This window comes from Fukomys damarensis, unplaced genomic scaffold (genome assembly GCF_012274545.1).
Source record: "Fukomys damarensis isolate Sample0158 unplaced genomic scaffold, DMR_v1.0_HiC HiC_scaffold_4, whole genome shotgun sequence".
Taxonomy (NCBI): Eukaryota; Metazoa; Chordata; class Mammalia; order Rodentia; family Bathyergidae; genus Fukomys; species Fukomys damarensis.
In genome coordinates, this window is record NW_022900916.1 from 20,966,566 (window position 1) to 20,985,193 (window position 18,628).

The 18,628-nt window shown below is 35.3% G+C and overlaps 1 protein-coding gene and 1 long non-coding RNA gene across 6 annotated transcripts in view; one reads left to right on the forward strand and one right to left on the reverse strand.

The window, feature by feature from the left end:
• Hdac9 (histone deacetylase 9) overlaps window positions 1–18,628 on the forward strand; it is a 924,083-nt gene that overhangs the window by 399,277 nt on the left and 506,178 nt on the right. The gene's annotated exons all lie outside the window — the stretch shown is intronic.
• Window positions 4,377–6,342, reverse strand: LOC104875648. The gene is made up of 3 exons (XR_784133.3): window positions 6,147–6,342; window positions 5,529–5,585; window positions 4,377–4,697 (listed from the first exon to the last, which is right to left on the reverse strand). It is a non-coding gene; the product is annotated as an uncharacterized LOC104875648 (long non-coding RNA).

Genomic DNA, 18,628 nt, shown 5'->3' on the forward strand with positions numbered 1-18,628 from the left:
TAATCTTGTCATTTGGGAATTTTCCCTATGAATTACCATTGTGTAGGATATGATTATGGTAAAATTTAATACACGATTTTAAAACATTTTCCAAAGTGGATTTGCCAGTGTGCGATTCTACAACACCAAAGTATTAAATCACTCTATTTCTTTGTCAGTACTTGCTGTCCCCAGTCCTTGGAATTCTAACCATGCCTCTGAGTTTTGATTTTAATTAAATATTTCCTGAAGAATGCTATAATTGAAAGAGATTGGAGCTTTTAAACTTAGTTTACATTATTTTTTTAACATTTGTTTAACACTTTGGCTTCTATGTTCATAAACAAGATTATCGCATAATTTTATTATCTGGAAATTCTATTGTTAGAGTTAGTGTCAAGGTATACTCAGGAGGGTCAATATTCTTCTTTCTCTAATTCCTGGAAGAATTTATTATTGTTTCTTCTTTACAATGTTGGTAGAATTTACTGATGAAATTTTCTGGACCTGGCATTTGTAGGAAAATTTGTTAGTATAGATTTAATTGTTTTCTTTGTGACATTTTCATTTTTGTTTTGTTTTTGTTTGGTTTTGGTACCAGGGATTGAACTCTTGACCTTGCGTTTACAAGGCAGGCTGGCAGCACCACTGAGCTAAATCCCCGGCTTTGTGACATTTTCATATATACATGTAATGTACTTTGTATATATACTCCCTGTTAAATTTCTTACTCTCTGGGCCTCTGCCTATTGCCTAACAGATCCCCATTTTCTTTTTTTAATGGTTATAAGACTGACTTCAGATTTTCTAATTATTCATTTAGAAATTTATGAAGACTTCCCTGGTCAATTATTATAAAGGTTTGTATTTACTAGGAATAGGTAGTAAAATTGTTGTCCACATTTATATCATTTACTGGGAGAAATGTGTTAAATTTCTTCTGTATAGTATAGATTTATCTATTTTTCCTTTATTCTAACCTTTTTATTTTCACTTTTATCCCTAATAATGATTTTTCTTTATGTCAGTTTAGTTATAAAGGTTTTGTTTCAGTTAATGTTTGCATAGTGTATCTCTTTTATTCATTTAGCTCTAACTCTATGGTCCTTATATGTTAAATAAATTTCTTGTAAGCAGCAAATCGTCTCACTGGTATATGTCTGAAACTTGCCTTTTTTATTAGAATATGTTATGTTTAATATCTGTATTGAATAACATCATTATTTATGTTGATTATTGGTTCATCTGTATCCTGTTTCTCTTGTCTTGAGTCATATTGTTTTCTCTCCTCACATTGTAGCAGACATTTTGTATTACCTTTTTTTGGGGAAAATCGAACTCAGGACCTTGTGCTTGCCAAGCAGGTGTGGCACCACTGAGCTACATCCCTGGCCTTTATATTACATTTTTTAAGAAAACAAAATGAAGACTAGAACATTATTTGAAATTTATGGTTCTTTTGGAAGATAACAAGGAACCTTAGCAATAGTAGGTCAACTTTATTCAAATTCTAAGATGGGAGCTGTTACGCCTTCTATCTCAACTCTTTACACACAATTTTTATATAGTCCCTCTGTTTGGGTGGTCTTGGACTTCAATTTATGTTCTCCGAGTTCTCTGAGGCTGTCTAAAGTCTGTTTAACTTCTTTTCTGAAATCATTTGTCTTCCCAAGTTTAATTAGAACCACAAATTTCAGGCTTACCTCTCTAAATTCTTTCTTACCCTGTGCAGTGCAGTGGTACATTACTGTTAGATACACTCCTCACTTTATTTGAATTTCAGTAGGTCTTTTTTCTCTCCCTTTTTCTTTTTCTTTTTTCTTTCAAGTTCTCATCTAGAATTACATAATGGCATCATGTCTTCTTATCTCTGCTGGCCCATGGAATTTTCTTAGACTGATTTTTTATGATTATGACAGTATTTAGGAGTGCTGGTTTTGTATTTTTAAGAATCGTATCAATTTAGTTTATTTGCTTTGTTTGCTTTTTTAAAGCATGGAGGGGTTTAGGTTTGGGTTTTTGGAGGAAGACTGTTAGGGTGAAGTGTCCCTTCCCACAGAGGGTGTCAGGAGGCATATATCAATAGGATTTCGCCCTGATGATGTTGACCTCGATTACCTGCTGGAAGTAATCTTAGCTAGATTCTCCGCTTTGGAGTTACTGTTTTCTGCCTTTCTACATTCTACTTTTTGGAAGCAAGTAAAAAAAAAAAAACTTAACTCATAATAAATAATTGAAAATAAAACTACTCCTTAAGAAGAGAAATCCATATGCATTATTTGGAGCTCTTTTTATGAGAGATTTGTTCATCTCCACTTATTTAACTACTTACATCAGTATGAACATATGAACATTTATTTTATTCTCTGTGTTATTCTCCACTACTATTTGATTTTCTTGCTCAAATTTTTACATCTTCAATCATTGGGAGTTATAACTTTTTAAGAATATCCCTTTTTCTGTTTGGAATATAAACTCCAGAAGAATTTGTATCATCTCTTTGTTAAAATTTTCATGAATTGCCTGCTATGTAATAGAAATCAATGCCTACTTCATGCACAGATCAGTCAGTGCACATACGGATGATTGTGGAGGAACTAAAGATGAGAAACTGAAGATGAGAAAACAGCATTGTGCATAGTGGGTATTGAACTATTCCTTAGTTGCCTTCCATTTTCTAGCACTTAGTTATTTTTCCCTATTCTCTGAATCTCCTGATTATTGTCCATAGGTGCAAACCATATGATACAAACATAAATTTAAAAGACAAACAAATCTCTGTAGTATCAGACTTGTATTTAGAAGGATGAAATGACTGTTTTCTTAGTCATCTAATTCTGGACTTTTATTTATGGTATTTAGTCATTGTACCGTTTCTGCAAGTCTTAGAATCACCTCCTCTACATTGATTCAGACCCACACATAATTATGATTACCTGTATTTTCCCATTACCAATCGTCAGGTTTTTATAAATTCTAGTTTTACTTTATTGATCAGTGTGACTAAATCAAAATCTCTAAGAAGCAGATGAGAATATTTTTGTCGTGGGGCCTGCATGTGTGCATGTGAATTTCTTTGACTTTATGCATGAAAGAAAACATTTTTTTTCCTCATTGAGCTTATTGGTGCATTTTAGATATACAGTACAGTTACATTCATTATTGGGGTCTTGTACCTCTACATGACAGGTCTTTGTTCGCATTTTTTTCCCCTTGTCCCTGCCCTCCCTTCACCCCCCTCCCCTCCCCATTTACAAAATTTCTCATATTTTTTTCCTTTTCTGCCACTTTCTTTTTGGGGAGCAGCAGCACATTTCCTTGTTCATATTTGCTTACTTCTCACTGTTATTTGGCATTGAGTACAGATCACATATATCTAAGAGGGATATTAAATGTCATATTTATGTATGATATTTCTGGAAAACACTAGTGTTATTTTGGGTAACCGTGGGTTGACTGTGCAAAAGTCACATTAACAAGAAAATAAGAGCACATTTTAAATGGTGACACATCTAACAAGGAGTTTAAAAGAGTAAAAAAAAACTGTGTAGGTGTTCAGTAGTAGCAACCTAATGGTACCACATTGTATTTCATGAATGAGAACAATTTTAAAAGTTCACACAAGTAGGATCTCATGGAAGAACATAGCTGATAGCTTTCTCTATCATTTATTTTATGAAAACCTACTAGGTGCCAGGCAAGATCTTATTTGCTGTGACAGTAAAAATGAGTGAGGTTCTAATACCTTTCTTCCTGTAGCTGAAATTAGTGAGAGTAATTCAGGACTATAGATATTCATTAATGTTATTAATCATCAGTAGTACTAATGAATTTTAAGTAAGATCAACTTTGGTAGTAAAATGATGTCACTCAGAATATGCCTTTTTGTCTTTAATAAATGATTACATACAAAGAGAGCTATAAGGAATTACATCAGGGTCTAAATAGAGGTGACCTTTGTGTTCCTTTACTTTTAAAATAATAATGTATTTATTTAAGAAACCAACAACAAAATAAAACAAAACAAAATGCTCAAACAACACAAAAAAGCTTATCTTAAATTACTCTAATTAACAAAGGCAATCTTAACGTTCCTTGTATTTACTTTCTTATGCTTAGCCAGGTATAAAATTTTCTTTTTCTTAGTATTAAAATAAATTTTTAGTTTTTAAATCATTAAAATGCAGAAGTATAAGAAGCTTTCATTACAGACTTTAGCCTACATAAGAATCAATTAAGGGAGGGATTGGGAAAAAGTTCAGGTTTTTTTTTTTCTTTTAATTTTATTTTAGCAGAAAATCAACTATAGACAACATGTAAATAAGCAAGTGCGGCTGTGTTCTGGTAATACTTTATTTAGAAAAGCAGACAGAGGGTTAAATTCGCCATAGATTGCCCAATGTTTGACTTAAGCATTTATCCAAAATGCAAAGACTGAGACTTCCCTGAGTCTAATTCCAGAGGTGCTTAGAATCAGCATGTTTAGGCAATCAGTCACCCACGTTACCATTGTTATTACTTTCCCTTCCTTTCGAGAACTTACATATCATTCAGCTACAAGGGTAACAGTCTCAGTCCCTGCACTGGTAGCTGGCACGCGATCTTGGACACCCCAGACTTGAAGGAGGTGAGGTTTGTCTTGGCGCAGTTTCACAAATCTCAGTTCTTACTTTGGCGGCATGGTGGAAGTGCCTGGGTGGAGGAAAGCTGAGCATGTCCTGGAGGCCAGGAAGCAAAGAGAGAGAGGGAAGGAGCCAGAGAGGGATCACACCCTTCCCTGCAGATTCAAATCCGCAGTGATCTACCTCCCCTCCCAGGCCCTCCTCCTAACAGTAAGTCAGCTCCAGCCCTCGTCCAACAGCCCTGCGTCAGAGTGTATGAAGATCTAAATATGAACTACAACGGTAACAGACCTTACCATATCCCCGAGGAATTTTCATTTGGTTAAATATCTATTTTGAAACAGCATAGAGGAGATATTTATCAGAAGAAACTTCTATTTCAAATAATTGACAGAGACACATAGGAGTTTCATTTGAGTTCAAGTCCAAAAAGGAAAGCACCAGGAGAGCAAGAATCTTTTCTCCCATGTTTATTTCTGCAATCTCAGCAGCTGGAGCCATGCCTGGCACAAGGTAGATGTTTTGAGAAATAGTTATGTAAAAAGTGAATGCACTTTGACGTTGCTTCCCTGTGAGCATAGTGATGCCATGAGTCCAAATGGCCTCTTTATCTGATGTTCAGCCAAGTGAGTCCTAGAGACAGCTTTCCTGCCTTTTATTCCTTTATCTGTTAGGCTTTATCCATTGTTCAATTTATTTTGAGCAATCTGAGGTTGTGAAGTTTGCCCTTTACTGTGTTATTCCAACATTCATGGCTCCAGAGCAACATTTATAATTATTGATGATTATATTAACTAAGGATGTTTTGGTCATGATCAACAAAAATCAAAATGGCCAACTTAAACAAAAAGGGTATCTTTTCATTTTCCTACAGCAAATTAGATGATATCTCAACAATGGGGTCTTTTGGCCTTCTCAACTTCTTACCTTTTCCTACCTCTGTGCCTTTGCAAATGCTGTATGCCGTGTGTTGGTTTTCAGTTCCTAAAACGAGAACCGAGACTGACTCAGCTAAGTTCAGGAACTTTAATTATTTATCTAGTAGGTCAGAGGTACCACGATGTAACTCACCATTATGGAGAAAAAACAGACTATTATTGCCTGAAGGATGTAAGAGAAAGAGATACAGTACTAGGAAGACTTAGCTAGTAAAATGTGTTGATTTTGGTACTTTTTCAAATATCTTGTAAATGACTGTTTATAATCTGGCTTTCCCAAGTGTTTTCCCATGTTTTAAACTCAGCTATTAATGCAGACACCGGACTGCAGGCCTCTAGGAAGTCTGTAACAATCCCTCTTTCCCTATCTTCTCCTCCCTCCCTGTGAATGGTGCTGATCTGTCATTGTCACAGACTTCCTCTATCCCCGAAGATTTTATGTGGTACCCTGTTTCAGCTGCCTTTTCTGGAAGATTTGATTTGGAGTCCTGTTTTGTCTTTTAGCTTGTATTTATTTATAGTATCTATCTCTGCCTTATTATTGGCAGGCTTCGAATCAAATTCCATGTTACAGATAATATTCAGACGGTCCCTCTAGTCCACTCACCTCTGCTTCTGTCCTTCATGAACTGCCACTCAGGCGTGCGCTGCCGACATGGTTCTGGGCCTGCTCTCTCTCCCTTAGGGTGAATGAAGCTGTTTCACACTTAGGGCCCCCTCTTCCACATGCCCGACTCTTCATCCACTCCTTGTGTTATTGTGGTCTGCAGGGACTGGTGGCTTCTGACTGCTGTCGCTTCTGATCTTGTGCACCTCTCCCACACAGCTTTCTCTGATGCATTACCAGTTTTACTTTTCATTTCAGATACTGGAAGGTCTCCAGGTGCCTGAAATGGGCCTTTCCCTTACATAGCCAACATGTTCGTTCTTCTGACATCAACTCAGGAGATTTATAAAACTCAACATTTCTATTTTGTGTTAAATCAACAGTACCTATGTACATAGCAACCTCATGTCTCTCTGAGATAATATTTATTTTCCACTCATTATGTGCACCCGTGGGTTCAGTGCCCATTCGTGTGTATACCCGGTGTACTGCATTTCTAAGAAATATTGGAAGAAGCAAAGATAGCATAAGTCACTAAAGCAATCTTTAAGGTTGGATTATTTTGGAAAATTTTAAGTTAAATATAAAAAAATGGTATGTTGAATTGTCTTTGCAATCTTGATTTTTTTTTTTTTGCCCCAAGCTCTTCTTGAAGCATGCTTATTTTTTGTAGCTTTAGTAATATATAACAATATGTAGTAATATATAATTGGTTCACTTCTCACTGACTAATACCCTCTTCTAATGTTTTCCTTAGAGCTTCATGCTGATGGATCAACCTGTTGGCCACATGTTTTAAGTGACCTTCAGTGGTCTAAAATACTCAGAAGTCAGACCCTTTGACCTCTTTAGGTAGACTCTCTGATGAACTTTATGCTATATCCGCAGTACAGTAAATAATGCCGTGACAATGCTCCTTTATGTGTTTATGTTGTTCCGCATGTGTCACTGAAAATGAGGAAATAAAATAACTGTTTCTTAGTTTGCCAGGCCCATGTACATTTACCTTTATTATCTGCCTTATTGGAGACCATCTGAGAGAAAAATGGAGGAAAGAGTTGACATTGTAGCACTTCTCTCAGGAAGACTGTGTCAGTCTTTCTACCCGGGGCTGATATTAAGCCTCGGCAGTAACTCACAGCTGTGTGTGTGTGTGTGTGTGTGTGTGTGTGTGTGTGTGTGTGCGCGTGTGCATGTGCGTGCACATGCATTCTATGGAAGTTTCATTAAATTAAGAAAACAGCCATATAATGTGGCATAATGTTAAAAATGCAGAAATCTGTGTATAGGAGATACTGAATTCTGTGTACTAATTTTCTGTCTTTTCTATACATTTTAAATTGTCTAAAAAATGATTAACAAAATATTGGCAATATCCAGGAGAGCTCTGCTTGTACTTCACTTTCTCAGGTAACCTCTGTAGCTGCCTCTGCAGCCGAAAGTTTTCTCCTGGGTGCTCTAGCCACAGTGATCGCCAGGGGAGGCTTTGCCAGGTGATGAAATCAGAGACTTAGGGAAATGAAATGTGAAGATGCAGTTTGTATTTGATTTTTGGGATGCATCAAAAATTATCTTAAAGAAAACATTTTAAAATAATCTGTTTCAATGTATTCTTTTATTTGTATACATTTTATTGTCTCTGAACTGATTTTTTTCCTTTTGTTGAGTAAGGCAGATTCATTACCAAATTTTAATAAACTTTTGCATTCTCATATAATTGAAAAGCACATATCAAAAAGACAATGATTACTTTAGTGTTTATCTTGAGCTGACATTCATATTCTCTAATTTCAGGATATTAGAGGATTACTTAATAAATGCAGCAATAGAAATGTGAAAATCGGAGACACAAAATGGTGCGATTTAAAACCATCCGTAGCAATAACATGGACTACCTAGAGGAGAAAACAGTAAAGCAGAAGGAGGAAAGGGATGAAAGAGGACAGAATAGAAGAAGGGAGGAAAGGGGAGAGAGAGAGGGAAAGAGGTTCTTACACAGACACATTGTGTGGATATTGCTGCCTTCATTTATTGGTGAGATGGAGAAGAAATAAAGATGGGAGAAAAAGATAATCATACATTTTATTTGGTTGTTTGTTTTCATACCAGGGATTGAACTTGGGTCCTTGTACTTGCGAGGCAGGTGGCGGAACCATTGAGCTAAATTCCTGGCCGACAATCATAATTTTTAAATTATACTTTTTAAGAACACTACAGCTTCAGGACACAAAGTTGCCAAAAGTTACAATGCCTTTTTCCCTTTAGGAAACTCACTCCAAAAATATTTAATGGTTTTAAAGATGCACTGTGCCTGGAAACTGGGCCTATGCTTTTCCTCTCATAGATTTCTATCATCAGGAAAAAGCATTAGTAAGTGAGTAGCACTATCTCTTAGCTTTAAACACCTGCAAATGATTTGGCTTCTAGCCCACCAAATAGTTAACTTGACTGACATAAGAAATACACATCATACATCAGTAGTGGTGAAACTGTGGCATGTATATTATTGTGTGTGTTTTTTTAAAGACAAAAGTTGTTAATTTTGAGTTGTTTTTTTCTAAATTAAAGCCTTAGGATTCAGGTTTAATAGTATTGGCACTTTGCAATTATACTTTCAGCTCTGGACCACAACACATCTCACCCTATGCGTACTCAGCTTCTCTCTGAGTGTGTGCTTCTCTCTGCCTAATGAAACCTTCTAAACCTCTTACTGATTTGTGCTGAAAATTCTTCCTTTGTGATATGTCAAGAAACTCCGTCAAGAACAAAAACCTACACCAACCTCATAGGTTTCATCTCTTCTTTGGGAGACCTCCTCAGACCCCGTGCATTGACATTGAGGAGCATATAATGTAATTGAAAGACAAGCTAAATGTGCTAGTAGAATTTTAAATATAGTTCATTGTGTGGTGTCTGTTTACCATGTGGGTTCTGCGGATGATCAGGCTGCAAGCTGGTCCTGGTGCAGTGTTGAATTCAGTGACAGCCCTCTGCCCAATAAATCTCTGGGAAAATAGCAAGGCTATTAGTTAGGAATATTCTTCTCACCCAAGGAAGCTGCAGTCTTGGAAATAAATCTCTGAAAATGGAACAGGAGCAATTTATTCTTCTGGATATCACCTTGAATCCCACAAAGTGCCATGTCATCAAATGTTATGTTTGTTAGACTAGTACAAAATTACTCTGCCTATAGAGTGAGTGAATTACATCCTTAAAGTCATGTTTTTATGGAGGTGTAAATATTAATTTTACAGAGGGTGTCCAGTTTCTCAGAAATAAGTGTCTGGATAAATGTTGGGTTTTTTAAACTTTCCATTCCATCTCTGAAAACATCCTGCATCCTGCTTTCATGATCAGAAATGTATTATTTTAGAGAGAGGTTCATTCTGTACCCTCCCTCAAATAAGGCAACGGTGGCAATTGGACAATAAGTCAGTGCTTAACTGTCAGCATGGAGATGCTTTTTTTCTTTCTAATTTTACTAGCACTGTAGCCAGTCACCATGCCTCTCCAGTCCATGCAGCTGCATAATTATACATCAGATCTCCAAAATGAATTAGTTTATTTTTAAAACAGCTAATTGCCTTAGAGGAGTCATGTTTTACCAGAAGCACAAAAGGGCTTTGTTCATTGCAGGGAAAATTTCTTCTGGAATGAATGTGTTAGGCTGTAGCTTCTGTGAATGTCAGTGATAAACAAAAAATATCAGCAGAACCCACCAATATCACTAAAATTTCAGAGCATCAGAATGAGACTTCAGCGTTATTTACTTTCCATGTAGCTCTGTGTGCTCTTAAAATTAAAGTGGCATACTTAGCAGCCTTCTGTGGCACAATGATAAGTAATAAGGCCCGCTGTTATGTATCCTTCTGTAGCCCGGTTTAGATAATTTCTCTTGACACCCAACATTGTGTTTATAAGGCAAAACAAAACTTATATTTCATGTTTAGTCTTTATGAATGATAAGTGAATTCTTTGGAATTAAAATTTTTTTGTATTACAGTCCTAAACATAATCTTTTGAATTTTGTTTTAGAATACTATTTGTCTTAATCTGTTTTATGCTCCTATCACACAATACCGGAGCGGATATTTTACAAACAACAGATGTGTTTTTCTCTCAGTTCTGGGTGCTGGAAAGTCTGAGAGCATGGTGCTGATTCCTAGCAAGGGCCCATGTGCTGCTGCTTTATAGCATGACAGAAAGGCAAGTAAGGGGGCGGGAGAAAGTTGGGCTGAACTCGTCTTTAGTAGAAACTCACTCCTGCCGTAATTAACACCCTTAGTTACAAGGGTAATGGCAAACTTTTGACTCAAATCCATACTTGGTGGTTACGTGGTTTAAATATGTAGAAGCAAGAGGCCACAAATGGATGAATCTGCCTCTAGGAGACTTCTAGCCGTATACTGTCAGTTACAAAGCTCTCAGTTCCTGGGGACCAAGTTAGTTTCTTTTACATTCAAGTTTTTAGGGAGTTAACTTGCATCAGAAAATATATAATAAATTTAAAGTCAGTTATAGTTGACGAACATATATCTGTTAAATGAAGGATCCATCCAAACGGGTTTTAGTTAACTTTCACATCAGAGAAAACATCACACAAAGGTGATCTTCAATGTCACCTGCAGCGTCCCTTCAGGAGGTGGTGTTCAGTTTGAGGCAAGTGAATTCCTGCAACTATAAATAAAAAGTCTTATTTTTCTTAGCAGCAGAATGTTCTTCTAGGAATTATTGCATGAATACTGTGCTTTGAAAACCTATTTGGCATAGAAAATGAGATCTCCAGGGGATAAACTTAAAAAGCAAAATTTTGCTTGCAATAGTAGTTTATCTAACTGCAGGCTTTGTGTTTGTGGGTGGGGATACAACACTGGAGCCAGAAATTAATCGTTCAACACAGTATATTTTCTGAGAGACTGTAAACAGACAATGAAAAACAAAAGAGATGCAGGGATAAGATTACTGACTGCTAGGGAGAAATATTAGGGAAAGAGGAAGACATTCAGTGGGGATTTTTAAATCGAGTTTTGCTGTGTGGTAGTCGTCTGCTTTTCCTCCTGCACTCTGCAGTACTCTCACATACTCACTAATATACTAAGTAAGGCACAGAGAGGAAATTAGGCTGAACTCATCCTCTTTAAAGTTTAAGCAGATAAACTTGCCGTTAAAGAATTTAACAAGTCTAGGAACTTACTTTGTGTTGTGCTTGGGGCCATAACTGAGATTGTGTGCTCGGTACAGCACACTGAGGTACTTTCTAGCGTTTGTGATGAGTCTTTAAATTTTAAAACTGGTCAGGAGATTATCACTTGACAGATAATACAAAGATTCCCAGAATTTAATGCTATATTGATTATTAAAATTTGCAATTTTTGCAAATTACACTTGTCACATATGTCAGTGAAAATGAGAACTTTAGAGCAATCATGAATTTTCTTTTGTTTAATAATAATATTTCAGGGCTAGGGATTTAGCTCAGTGGTTCTGCCACCTGCCTTGTAAGCACAAGGTCCTGAGTTCAATTCCCAGTACCAAAAAAAAAAATGATAATAATGTTTCACAAGTTCTAATTATCTTCTGAGATTTCTGCCAGTGATGTATTTATTATTAAGATATTTTAATAACAGTTCCAGTAGTTCCCATTTCAGATTAAAATATATTTGCTTATTATGACTGTTTGTATTTTATAATTCTTATATTTGATACTAAAAAACAAAGTTCACTCAATACTTTAATTATTTAAAGACTATAACATAAAACATTTCTTAAAGCATTAACCGTCTGTAGAAAAGAAATTGTGCTCTTAAGTGCAATTTATGTATTTCCTAATTCTCTGCTGTACTATCAAGATGATGGGCTTCTCATTAGCTCTTTCCTTTTATGGTACATTTCTTAATTTTAAAATCAACTTTTATTTCAAGTGCCATGGTAATTTCTTATTGTTGATAGCAGAATTACAATGAGGAAATCTTGAAAAGAATATATTTAGTTTAAATTAAGCAAGAAAGAAAAGGGGAAGGTAAACTTAGCCAAGATTCAATTTAGAATTCTACCCAGAATATTTAGTTGTTTTACAAAATACAAAATGTTGCCATTTCAAATGCAAATTTGAGAAAACCTAGCATTTATAAAATGAAATGTCTATAACAAAATACTTTTGCTGTCGCTGTTTACAAAAAGTTTTTTTTGCTGTTTTTTTATTCATTTAACTTATTGATACATTTTAGTTAACACAGTATGATGACATTCATCATTAGAAATTTGTACCTTTGTATAATCTATCTTGGAATCGCTTTTTGGCCTTTAGCTAAGATCAAGTGTAGCATAATCTATCTTGGTTCTTATTTTTTCCCATTCACCCTCCCTTCACCCCCCCACTCCCTATTTACAAAGACTTTGTTTCCATTTTCTCGTATTAATTCCATTCCCTTCTTTCCTTTCCCGAATCCCTCCCACTTCCCCTTCCCCTTCCTACTTCACAATATCTGTTATGCCTTTTGATCCTTATTTACACTTTCAGTTTCTCACACCAGAGGAACTATTCAGTATTTACACATCTGTCCTATTTATTTCACCTGAGTATTGCCTCAATGTGCATCCATTTAGCTATAAATGGCTCTAATTTCTAATTCTTTATGGCTGAGTAGTACTACAGTTTATAAAACAAACACATTTTCTTTGTCCAGTCTCCAGTTGTTGGGCAATTAGGCTGTTTCCATGTTTCAGCTATTACAAACTGTGCTGCTATGAACATGGGTGCACATATGTTGCTGTGGTATGGTTCTTTTAATTCTTTTGGGAAGATACCCAGCAGGGGAATACCTGGGTCAAATGGCACCTATAATCCTAGTTTTTTGAGGTGTTTTTATACTAATTTCCACAGTGGTTGCAACAGTGTACACACCCATCAACAGTGGAGAAGGGTTCCTTTTTCCCTACAACCCTGCCAGCATTTGTTATTCATTGATTTCTTCATAACAACCATTCTTTCTGGGATGAGGCGGAATCTCAGAGTTGTTTTTGTTTGTATCTCTCCAACCATAAATATTGAACATTTTTTCATATGTTTATTTACTGCTTTTACTTCTTTGTCTGAGAAATGTCTGTTCATTTCAAATGCCATTTTTGAATTGGGTCTTTAAATTTGGGAAGTCTGTTTTGTTTTGTTTTTTTGAGTTCTTAATATATTCTAGATAGTAGACCTTTGTCTGAGGAATAAAAATTTTCCCCACATTGCGGATTGTCGTTTCACTCTGGTGGTGTCTTTTGCTGTGCAGAAGCTTTTTAATGGATGAGATCCCAGTTGTTGCTTCTTTATGCTAGTTCATGTGCGACTAAGGTTTTCTTCATGAAGTCTCTTCCTATGCCAATGTCTTCAAGAGTCCTACCTACCCTCTCTTTTAGCTAGTTTAGTGTTTCTGTTTTAATAGTTAGATCTTTAATATATTTTGATTTTAGTTTAATGCATGGTGAGAGATACGGGCTTGATTTTAATCTTGGGCAAGTTGAAACCCAACTTTTCCAGCACCATTTATTAAAGAAGCTATCATTCCTCCAGTGAGAGTATTTGGATCCTTTGTCAAAGATGAGGTGGCTGAGTATATCTGCAGTTGTTTCTGCATCTTCTAATCTGTTCTACTGATCCTCAAGTGTCTTTCTTTCCCAGTACCATGTTGTTTTTTATCACAGTAGCTTTGTGGTATAGTTTCAAGTTGGGGATTGTGATACTCCTTACCTTGTCCTTGTTTCCTAGAATTGCTTTTGCTATTCTAGGTTTCTTCTTGTTCCAAATGAATATTTGGATTTTTTTCTCAAGGTCTGTGAAGTATGCATCAGAATTTCAATTGGGATTGCATTGAATGTATATAGCAGTTTTGGAAGTATGGCCATTTTCACTATATTTGTTCTTCCTACTCAGGAACATGTCTTTCCAGTTTCTGATATCCTCATTGATCTCTTTTTTCAGAGTAGAGGTCTTTGATTTCTTTTGTTAGATGATTCCTAGGTATTTATTTTTTGGATACTATTATGAAAGGACTTTTTTCTCTAGTTACTCTCTCAGTTTGTTATTCATGTACACAAAGGCTATTGGTTTTTATGTGTTAATCTTGTGTCAAGCTACTCTACTGAATTTGTTTATTGAGTATAGAGAAGGCTTTTGGTGTAGTTGTTGGGGTCTTATATATAGACTATCATGTCATCTACAAATAATGACAATTTAACTTTTTCATTTCCTGTCTTTATTCCTTTTATTTCTTTCTCTTGTGCAATTGCTGTGGCTAATGTTTCCAGAACTATATTGAAGAGAAGTGGTGATAGTGGGCATCCTTGTCTTGTTCCTGATTTTAACATGAAAGATTTCAGTATTTGAATATTTAGTATGATGGCTATTTATTTTTCATAGATGTCTTTTTTCAGATTGAGATAAAGATCATCTATTGCAGTTTTCTATAGGGTTTTTTAAAATTATGAATGCATGTTGGACTCTTTCAAATGCTTTTTTTTTGCATGTATTGAGATGACCATATCGTTTTTGTCCTTGGCTCTGTTAATACAGGTATTACATTTGTTGCTTTGCATATGTTGAACCATCACTGCATCCCTGGAATAAATCTCACTTGATATGGGTGGATGATCTCCTTGATGATCATCTGCATTCTGTTTACCAGTTTCTTATTGAGGATTTTTGCATTTATGTTCAATAGGGAGATTGGCCTATAGTTTTCTTTTTTGGTTGGGTCTTCCTCTGCTTTGGGGATCAATGTGTTATTGCTTCCAGAAATGAATTTGGGAGTGTTACTTCCTTTTCAATTTCATTGAAGAGTTTAACAGTAGTGGCAATAGTTCCATAAATATCTTGTAGAATTCAGCAGTGAAGCCATCAGTACCCAGGCTTTTCTTTGTTGGTAAGTTTTTAATATGTTTCAATTTTATTGATTAATATTGAGTTGTTTAGAATTTTTAGGTTTTATTTATTCAAGTTTGGTAATTCATATGTATCTAGAAATCTGTCCATTTTTTCTGTGTTTTCCATCTTATTGGCATAAGGGTTCTCGCAGTATGTATTGATGATAATCTTCTGTATTTCTTCTGGATCTGTTGTAATTTCACCCTTTTCATTCCTAATTGCATTGGTTGAGGCCTTTTCTTTCTTTCTTTCTTTACTTCTATCTTTCATTTTGGATAAGGTTGACTAAGGGTTTGTCAGTTTTTTTATTCTTTCAAAATACCAACCCCTTGCTTCATTGACTTTTTGTGTCATTCTCTTAGTATCCATTGCATTGATTTCTGTGAACATTTTTTTTACATTGTTTGCACTATCTACTGTTTTTTCATTAACTCCAATCAGTCTTATCTTATTCTTCTTTGCATCATCTAGCAACTGCTGGATTAATTTCTCTTGGTCCCTTGTATTTTTAAGAAATTTTTCTTTTCTTGCTCATTAATTGCAATCCTGTCTGCTATATCTGATATTCTGTTCTCACATTCGCTTATACTGTGGTGTAAACTTTCAGTGGAGTTTTTAATCTCCTGGAAATATGTTTTAAAATTTTTTATGGATTCCATTTGTTTCCTATGCTTGGATTCCTTCATGCTCCTATTTTTTAAATCTGTCTGCTCTAGAATTATTAATCATATCTTTCACTATGGATACCATCTCTGTCATTATCTGAGAAATAATTTCTGATTTTATTTTTTCCAGATCATCTTTCATTGCTAGTTCACAGAGTCCAGGTGGTTGGGTTTCAGACTGTTCCATCTCATTAGTCCTTGGAATTGCCTTTGGTGATCTGGAAGTCTTGTTTTGAGTCTTGTTTAAGTGTCTTCTCATTTTTATTTTTTTGTTGTTATTTTTGTTGATGTTTTTGGTTCAATTTCTGGGTTGCTGCTTAGAAAATACTTATTGTGTGTATCTTTATTGCTAGTATTTTGAACCCTTAGTGAATGGGCACTTCTTGGATTATCTTCCAGGTTTAGTTGGCTTCTGGGTTTTAAGTGTATAATGGTACTTATAAAATCTTTGTCATTGTGTACCAGGAAGGTCGATTAACTAGAACAATCACATCACCATGGCCAGAGTAATACAATAAGCATCAAATAGTAATAGCATCAAACACAGCCTAGAAAATGACAAACTGTAGTAACTATTAATCTACAACCTTTGACCACATGAACTAGACTTGTGGTTATATATCTAAATCTAGAACCAACTAGAAATATATTTTCAGTAAATAAATCCTTCAATATAGTGAATTTGCCCTCTCAGGAGATTTAGAAGGAGTTGGGGGTTAGAGAAATACAAGAGGGAAAGGTTAGAAGTAAGGTTAGAGGACACAGGAAGATCATGTGAACTCTGGAAAACTGGTGAAGACAGAAGGAAAATAGAGCAGGAAGGAATACAAAGAAGAACAGAATGAACTGACAGCAACAGAAAAACCAGAAACTATCCTTACCCCTATAAAAATAAGAATAATTGAGAAAAAATGGAATAAAATCAGGAACAAGAATAGTGAGAAATGAAGGAGAAAAGAAAAGAAAAGAAGAAAAAATGTCCCCTTTAAGTCCTTTTCTCTGTAGGTAGTGTACAGATCTGTGTCATCTGTTTTTAATGAGCCAGCCACAGTCCACTGAAGTTCAGGCTGGTTTCTGGCTATGAGGCTGGAATTGAGCTCCCTGACTTTCTTCAGATTTGAACTCTGCACAGTTCTACTGCAGGTTTGAGCTGCCATTACCCTGCAACAAGTCTTGTTCCGGTAAGAGGTGTTGACCCCTACCACTCACCAACCACTACAGTCTACTGCACCTTTATTGAGGTAACGTTTTGCTCTCCCAGTGGGCTTCAGTTCTCAACGTGCTTCAGAAAATCCCTCTCTCTGTAGCTCACCACTTGGGGCTTGCATGCCCGCACCCCTGTTGTACTGGTGGGCCTCTCAATGTATAAAAATCTCATTACTCAACACTTTCTGATATTAGACTCAATTTTTGCCTGACCATCAGATTTAGTCAAGTTATTATTGATATGGATATTTTCTCATTTCTTTGTAAATATTATTAATATATATTCTGCCTACTAATGGTTGATTAAATTCAGTGTAAATGTTTTCTCCTAATGTTATTAATTCTTTTTAAAAATTGGGTTTTTTGGGGGGGGTTTGGGTACCTTGCACTTGCAAGGCAGGCCACCGAACCGCTGAGCTAAATCCCCAGCCCCTAAAAATTGGTACATATAATAGTTATATTCCTTTTGGTGAATTGTACATATATAGAGCATATTGTTATCATTTTCAACCCCTTTATGCCCACCATCTTTTTCTTTTTAGAAATGTCCTTATAATCTTGTATCATGTTTGTCAGTCATTTTCTTTATAATTAATTTTCTTATCCTACTGAAATCTATCCCTAATTTCAGGATTTTAATATACTCTTCTATATTTTTGTTCTAAGAAGATTGGAATTTTTATATAGCTGTTTAAACTTCTTGAAATTTACACATGCAAGTGTGTATGCGACAGAGAGACAGACAGAAGGAGAAAGTTTGATGCAGTGTGGTCTACTGGTTTCCCATAGATAACCATCTTAGCACTAGCTGTTGATGTTTTTTCTTCTAACCTGTTTTAGTAATAGTTATATATATAAACATTCCAAATACATCTGACCTTAATCTTTGTTGGTCTGTTTTGTTAGATTATCTGTTTATACGTGAACTAATATCACATGGTCTTTATTATAACTTAACAGACAACTCCTAAAATCTGTTCGGGTATAAACTTTCATTTTGAGTTCTTTCAAAATTATCATGATTTTTATTGGAGCTTTGCTATTCTGTACAAATTTTGGAATTAATTTAAAATGATATTAATATTACATACTTATTTCCTTTCTGTCCATGCATGTAATATAATATTTTCTTTCATCCATGACTTTTTAAATGAAGGGTACTTGGTTTTACTATCACCCAACTATCTTTATTGACATATTTTAATATTATATAAAATATGTTGATGGTTTGTTAATATATATTATATAATATTGAAGTATGAGTATAAGCCTGTGTGTGCCAACATTCAATCATCTTAGATTACAAGGCTTAAAGAGGTCTAAAAATCTACTAATTTTAGCTTTTATTTCTCTTCTTTTTTTATGAACTCATCTCTGACTTTTTTTCCTGGAAGATTGCCTGTTTCTTGAAGCACCCTTTTCTCCTTTCTATTTTTTCCCCTTTGACTGTTGCCAGATAACTTTTCACACTTTTGCAGGAAATAAAAATAAATTTATTTTGACTATAGGTTTAAGATATTAGCCACTACAGATATTCCTCAACTTAAGACAGTTTGACTTATGACTTTTGACTTTGTGACTGTGTGAAAACCGTATGTTTCTAGGAGAAACCATACTTTATGTTTTGAATTTTGATCCTTTCTGGGACATAGATAAGTGATGAGAGTGTCCTGGTGCAAGGTGGCAGCAGAATGCCCCCATTC